The sequence below is a fragment of the Pinus tabuliformis genome, chromosome 2_1, assembly GCF_031772625.1.
Source record: "Pinus tabuliformis cultivar Carrire ecotype Pingquan chromosome 2_1, CPIR1, whole genome shotgun sequence".
Taxonomy (NCBI): Eukaryota; Viridiplantae; Streptophyta; class Pinopsida; order Pinales; family Pinaceae; genus Pinus; species Pinus tabuliformis.
Window position 1 is genome coordinate 297081544 of NC_142299.1, and position 7150 is coordinate 297088693.

Genomic DNA, 7150 nt, shown 5'->3' on the forward strand with positions numbered 1-7150 from the left:
ACTTCTGCATGCATTCCTTCAATGGACAGAGTTAACATGGCAGTGACTCAGGAAAAATTGGAAAAGGCGCTTTACACAGTTGAGTGCTAGTAAGGGCGCTTTACTTGAATTTTATATTTTACAACTTGGCCACATGTTCACTTGTTCCACCTTTCAATTATCCAATCTGATGATGCGAGTTTGATGATAGAATAATTGCGATCATAGATTCAGAGCAGGGTGACAACCATCACAGCATTTTGAGAAGCCCTGAAGTGGAAATTTCGTGCAGGTTATTTACCTGACTTCAAGTCCACTGAAACCAGGTAACTGTATTTACTTTTTCAGTCTATTCAAATGATTGCTATAGAATTAAAGAACAAAATATATTATTGTGGCCCTTTAAATCAATTATAGAACACATTGTACAATTTAACTAAATAATCACTAAGAGTCATCAGCCTAGGAATATCTTTTTTGACAATGATATTCTCTGAGCTTGATGCAGTCAGCCAACCAAGCTCTCATAAATTACATTTCTCTGCATCATTTTTTTTGACAGCTAAGAACTTGCAAACCTTACCCAGATATCTTTTCTCCTGCCACTCGTTCAAGGAGAAAGACATTACCTTTGTCATCCCTACCAATCCTAGTAATATTGTCAACATATCTTTCCCCACATTAAGGACCATCATTCATGTGACCAAAATCACTTTTAACTATTGCACACTTTCAAAATTAAAATCAAACTGCAGCCAATTCAATATTTTCACAGAGAAAGAGAAAGAAGTCCTCTAATTATCCTAGGAAACATATGGTCAAGGATACATTATTTCCAACCAGCCTTGGGGATTGAAAATGCTGAGAAGTATATCATAGTTCTTTCGGAACAAATTTAGTAACTGCAAATCACAAACAGCAAAGACATTTGCAACCTCACAACCGAAAATTTCATGCCAAATCTTGTTAACAACCTGTATTTCTGAAACAAAGTAGCCTACCGTTTCAGGGGCAATGGCTGATCTTTCAAACTGGATGTCAACGCGCTGGTTGGAAAGAAGGGCAGGATTAGTTTAAATACTTATGCAAGATTGAGAAACTGAACAATGTTGACTATAAATTTTGAATGAATCAAATCAAGGAATAGGAAAAGAAATGAAACAGCAAATTGAATTTGATCTTGAGCTGGTGAAATTCAGCCCTCAACCTTAATTCCATGTTCATTAGGCACCTGAGTTTTCCCTATGATTTCGGAAATATCAGAGCACACCTTTTGATTCTATTCAAGAACATAAACTAATGCATATTGTAATAAGTTTTCCACAATGGCTCAATAGATATCAAAGTGTAAATTTTGATTCTATTCAAGAACATGGACTATTCCATATCATACTCAGTTTCTCCCAATAGTTTGGAATATATCAGAGTGAACATTTTGACTTATTCAAGAACATGGACTAATCCATTATAAAATCAGTTTCTCAACATTAATTGGAAGACCTCAATGTGCACATTTTGATTCTATTCAAGAATGTAGACTAATCCATATTACAATCAGTAAGGGTTAGGGTTTGGAACCTTAGGGCTTGCAATCTTGAAGGAAGCCTCAATAGTTAGCTCTCCTGTGAGCATGCCCAAGCCGGCAACACTGAAGCCAATGGTGTTTGCTGCTTTTCCCTACATTCAGAGGATTAAGATTTCAAAACCCATATGGGTCCCTACAGAAATCAAAGCCATGAACACCCAAGCTTTTCTGATATGATTTTGAATTTAGAATAAAAGACAAGCAATTCATGAATGAATGACAAACTGGATAGCATAGCCACCTCTTTTGTATTGATAGTCTGCACAAACTCCCCCAGAGCAATAAAGTCCGGGAGACCTAGCTTTGTCCGTTTAGAGCCCAGGATTGTTATTGTACTGTATAGAAGCTTCCACTAGCCTTCGACCTGGTAGAAACTTCACATTAGGGCATCCATGGTATCCTATCCATGCCCAAATCTAATTAGAACATGGGATCCCAAATCTTGAAATGGAATAATAGCGCTAATTTCTTTTGTAAATGCCACCAACCATTGGACTAGATCCACTTAGTTTCGGAACCCAGATTCACACTGAAATACAAACGCATTTACCATTTGGAGATTTTCAGTAGGATTGTGTACAGGGTTTTGTTCTTCAAGCAGCATTAGAAGCTTCTCTATTTCAGTCCTTTTAGCCACTGGAACGCCGAAAACACCCCTGTTCAGGCCTTGCATTGACATTCACAAAACCCAAACGGGCAATCAGTAATTTACTTTCAGAAGATTTGTGAACTAGGATGAAAAAACCTATTTCAAAACCTGAAGTCTGAGACTGCCAAACCTCAAGCTTTGTTGCCAACAAAATGCAATCTGTGATGGTTGCCACCTTTCAATTATACAATCTGATGATGCGAGTTTGATGATAGAATAATTGCGATCATAGATTAAGAGCAGGGTGACAACCATCACAGCATTTTGAGAAGCCCTGAAGTGGAAATTTCGTGCAGGTTATTTACCTGACTTCAAGTCCACTGAAACCAGGTAACTGTATTTACTTTTTCAGTCTGTTCAAATGATTGCTATAGAATTAAAGAACAAAATATATTATTGTGGCCCTTTAAATCAATTATAGAACACATTGTACAATTTAACTAAATAATCTCTAAGAGTCATCAGCCTAGGAATATCTTTTTTGACAATGATATTCTCTGAGCTTGATGCAGTCAGCCAACCAAGCTCTCATAAATTACATTTCTCTGCATCATTTTTTTTTACAGCTAAGAACTTGCAAACCTTACCCAGATATCTTTTCTCCTGCCACTCGTTCAAGGAGAAAGACATTACCTTTGTCATCCCTACCAATCCTAGTAATATTGTCAACATATCTTTCCCCACATTAAGGACCATCATTCATGTGACCAAAATCACTTTTAACTATTGCACACTTTCAAAATTAAAATCAAACTGCAGCCAATTCAATATTTTCACAGAGAAAGAGAAAGAAGTCCTCTAATTATCCTAGGAAACATATGGTCAAGGATACGTTATTTCCAACCAGCCTTGGGGATTGAAAATGCTGAGAAGTATATCATAGTTCTTTCGGAACAAATTTAGTAACTGCAAATCACAAACAGCAAAGACATTTGCAACCTCACAACCGAAAATTCCATGCCAAATCTTGTTAACAACCTGTATTTCTGAAACAAAGTAGCCTACCGTTTCAGGGGCAATGGCTGATCTTTCAAATTGGATGTCAACGCGCTGGTTGGAAAGAAGGGCAGGATTAGTTTAAATACTTATGCAAGATTGAGAAACTGAACAATGTTGACTATAAATTTTGAATGAATCAAATCAAGGAATAGGAAAAGAAATGAAACAGCAAATTGAATTTGATCTTGAGCTGGTGAAATTCAGCCCTCAACCTTAATTCCATGTTCATTAGGCACCTGAGTTTTCCCTATGATTTCGGAAATATCAGAGCACACCTTTTGATTCTATTCAAGAACATAAACTAATGCATATTGTAATAAGTTTTCCACAATGGCTCAATAGATATCAAAGTGTAAATTTTGATTCTATTCAAGAACATGGACTATTCCATATCATACTCAGTTTCTCCCAATAGTTTGGAATATATCAGAGTGAACATTTTGACTTATTCAAGAACATGGACTAATCCATTATAAAATCAGTTTCTCAACATTAATTGGAAGACCTCAATGTGCGCATTTTGATTCTATTCAAGAATGTAGACTAATCCATATTACAATCAGTAAGGGTTAGGGTTTGGAACCTTAGGGCTTGCAATCTTGAAGGAAGCCTCAATAGTTAGCTCTCCTGTGAGCATGCCCAAGCCGGCAACACTGAAGCCAATGGTGTTTACTGCTTTTCCCTACATTCAGAGGATTAAGATTTCAAAACCCATATGGGTCCCTACAGAAATCAAAGCCATGAACACCCAAGCTTTTCTGATATGATTTTGAATTTAGAATAAAAGACAAGCAATTCATGAATGAATGACAAACTGGATAGCAGAGCCACCTCTTTTGTATTGATAGTCTGCACAAACTCCCCCAGAGCAATAAAGTCCCGGAGACCTAGCTTTGTCCGTTTAGAGCCCAGGATTGTTATTGTACTGTATAGAAGCTTCCACTGGCCTTCGACCTGGTAGAAACTTCACATTAGGGCATCCATGGTATCCTATCCATGCCCAAATCTAATTAGAACATGGGATCCCAAATCTTGAAATGGAATAATAGCGCTAATTTCTTTTGTAAATGCCACAAACCATTGGACTAGATCCACTTAGTTTCGGAACCCAGATTCACACTGAAATACAAACGCATTTACCATTTGGAGATTTTCAGTAGGATTGTGTACAGGGTTTTGTTCTTCAAGCATCATTAGAAGCTTCTCTATTTCGGTCCTTTTAGCCACTGGAACGCCGAAAACACCCCTGTTCAGGCCTTGCATTGACATTCACAAAACCCAAACGGGCAATCATCAATTTACTTTCAGAAGATTTGTGAACTAGGATGAAAAAACCTATTTCAAAACCTGAAGTCTGAGACTGCCAAACCTCAAGCTTTGTTGCCAACAAAATGCAATCTGTGATGGTTGCCACCTTTCAATTATCCAATCTGATGATGCGAGTTTGATGATAGAATAATTGCGATCATAGATTCAGAGCAGGGTGACAACCATCACAGCATTTTGAGAAGCCCTGAAGTGGAAATTTCGTGCAGGTTATTTACCTGACTTCAAGTCCACTGAAACCAGGTAACTGTATTTACTTTTTCAGTCTATTCAAATGATTGCTATAGAATTAAAGAACAAAATATATTATTGTGGCCCTTTAAATCAATTATAGAACACATTGTACAATTTAACTAAATAATCTCTAAGAGTCATCAGCCTAGGAATATCTTTTTTGACAATGATATTCTCTGAGCTTGATGCAGTCAGCCAACCAAGCTCTCATAAATTACATTTCTCTGCATCATTTTTTTTGACAGCTAAGAACTTGCAAACCTTACCCAGATATCTTTTCTCCTGCCACTCGTTCAAGGAGAAAGACATTACCTTTGTCATCCCTACCAATCCTAGTAATATTGTCAACATATCTTTCCCCACATTAAGGACCATCATTCATGTGACCAAAATCACTTTTAACTATTGCACACTTTCAAAATTAAAATCAAACTGCAGCCAATTCAATATTTTCACAGAGAAAGAGAAAGAAGTCCTCTAATTATCCTAGGAAACATATGGTCAAGGATACGTTATTTCCAACCAGCCTTGGGGATTGAAAATGCTGAGAAGTATATCATAGTTCTTTCGGAACAAATTTAGTAACTGCAAATCACAAACAACAAAGACATTTGCAACCTCACAACCGAAAATTCCATGCCAAATCTTGTTAACAACCTGTATTTCTGAAACAAAGTAGCCTACCGTTTCAGGGGCAATGGCTGATCTTTCAAACTGGATGTCAACGCGCTGGTTGGAAAGAAGGGCAGGATTAGTTTAAATACTTATGCAAGATTGAGAAACTGAACAATGTTGACTATAAATTTTGAATGAATCAAATCAAGGAATAGGAAAAGAAATGAAACAGCAAATTGAATTTGATCTTGAGCTGGTGAAATTCAGCCCTCAACCTTAATTCCATGTTCATTAGGCACCTGAGTTTTCCCTATGATTTCGGAAATATCAGAGCACACCTTTTGATTCTATTCAAGAACATAAACTAATGCATATTGTAATAAGTTTTCCACAATGGCTCAATAGATATCAAAGTGTAAATTTTGATTCTATTCAAGAACATGGACTATTCCATATCATACTCAGTTTCTCCCAATCGTTTGGAATATATCAGAGTGAACATTTTGACTTATTCAAGAACATGGACTAATCCATTATAAAATCAGTTTCTCAACATTAATTGGAAGACCTCAATGTGCACATTTTGATTCTATTCAAGAATGTAGACTAATCCATATTACAATTAGTAAGGGTTAGGGTTTGGAACCTTAGGGCTTGCAATCTTGAAGGAAGCCTCAATAGTTAGCTCTCATGTGAGCATGCCCAAGCCGGCAACACTGAAGCCAATGGTGTTTACTGCTTTTCCCTACATTCAGAGGATTAAGATTTCAAAACCCATATGGGTCCCTACAGAAATCAAAGCCATGAACACCCAAGCTTTTCTGATATGATTTTGAATTTAGAATAAAAGACAAGCAATTCATGAATGAATGACAAACTGGATAGCAGAGCCACCTCTTTTGTATTGATAGTCTGCACAAACTCCCCCAGAGCAATAAAGTCCCGGAGACCTAGCTTTGTCCGTTTAGAGCCCAGGATTGTTATTGTACTATATAGAAGCTTCCACTGGCCTTCGACCTGGTAGAAACTTCACATTAGGGCATCCATGGTATCCTATCCATGCCCAAATCTAATTAGAACATGGGATCCCAAATCTTGAAATGGAATAATAGCGCTAATTTCTTTTGTAAATGCCACCAACCATTGGACTAGATCCACTTAGTTTCGGAACCCAGATTCACATTGAAATACAAACGCATTTACCATTTGGAGATTTTCAGTAGGATTGTGTACAGGGTTTTGTTCTTCAAGAAGCATTAGAAGCTTCTCTATTTCGGTCCTTTTAGCCACTGGAATGCCGAAAACACCCCTGTTCAGGCCTTGCATTGACATTCACAAAACCCAAACGGGCAATCAGCAATTTACTTTCAGAAGATTTGTGAACTAGGATGAAAAAACCTATTTCAAAACCATTTTTATACAGGGATCCATATACACCAAAACAGCGGGCTGAATCCGTCAAAACAGGGAGCCGCCCTCCATTTGTTAACAAATCTAACATCCCAGGACCAAATCGACCCTCACAAACCACTCCCGGGACCAAATCGACCCTCACAAACCACTCCCAAACCAGAAAACCCAAACTGTAAATCAAAAATGGGGATTTTGCTCTCCCAAACCAGGAGCAAATATCAAAATGGGGCGATTTTGATCAAATACGATTCCGCAAATATCAAAATGGGGCGATTTTGATCAAATTCGATTCGGTTAGTTTATCCGCCCTGGGCTAAAATGAAAAAATAAATTAATTTTTAAATAAAATA

At 37.3% G+C, this 7150-nt stretch overlaps 1 long non-coding RNA gene and 2 pseudogenes across 1 annotated transcript; all 3 read right to left on the reverse strand.

Moving 5' to 3' along the window:
- Positions 1-436: 436 nt before the first annotated feature.
- On the reverse strand, positions 437-2237 carry LOC149199980 (fibrillin protein 5 homolog; annotated as a pseudogene).
- Positions 2238-2590: 353 nt separating this feature from the next.
- LOC149199981 (uncharacterized) lies at positions 2591-3239 on the reverse strand. The gene is made up of 2 exons (XR_016253327.1): positions 3046-3239; positions 2591-2887 (listed from the first exon to the last, which is right to left on the reverse strand). It is a non-coding gene; the product is annotated as an uncharacterized LOC149199981 (long non-coding RNA).
- A 1589-nt stretch (positions 3240-4828) lies between these two features.
- Positions 4829-6713, reverse strand: LOC149199982 (fibrillin protein 5 homolog; annotated as a pseudogene).
- Positions 6714-7150: the final 437 nt, after the last annotated feature.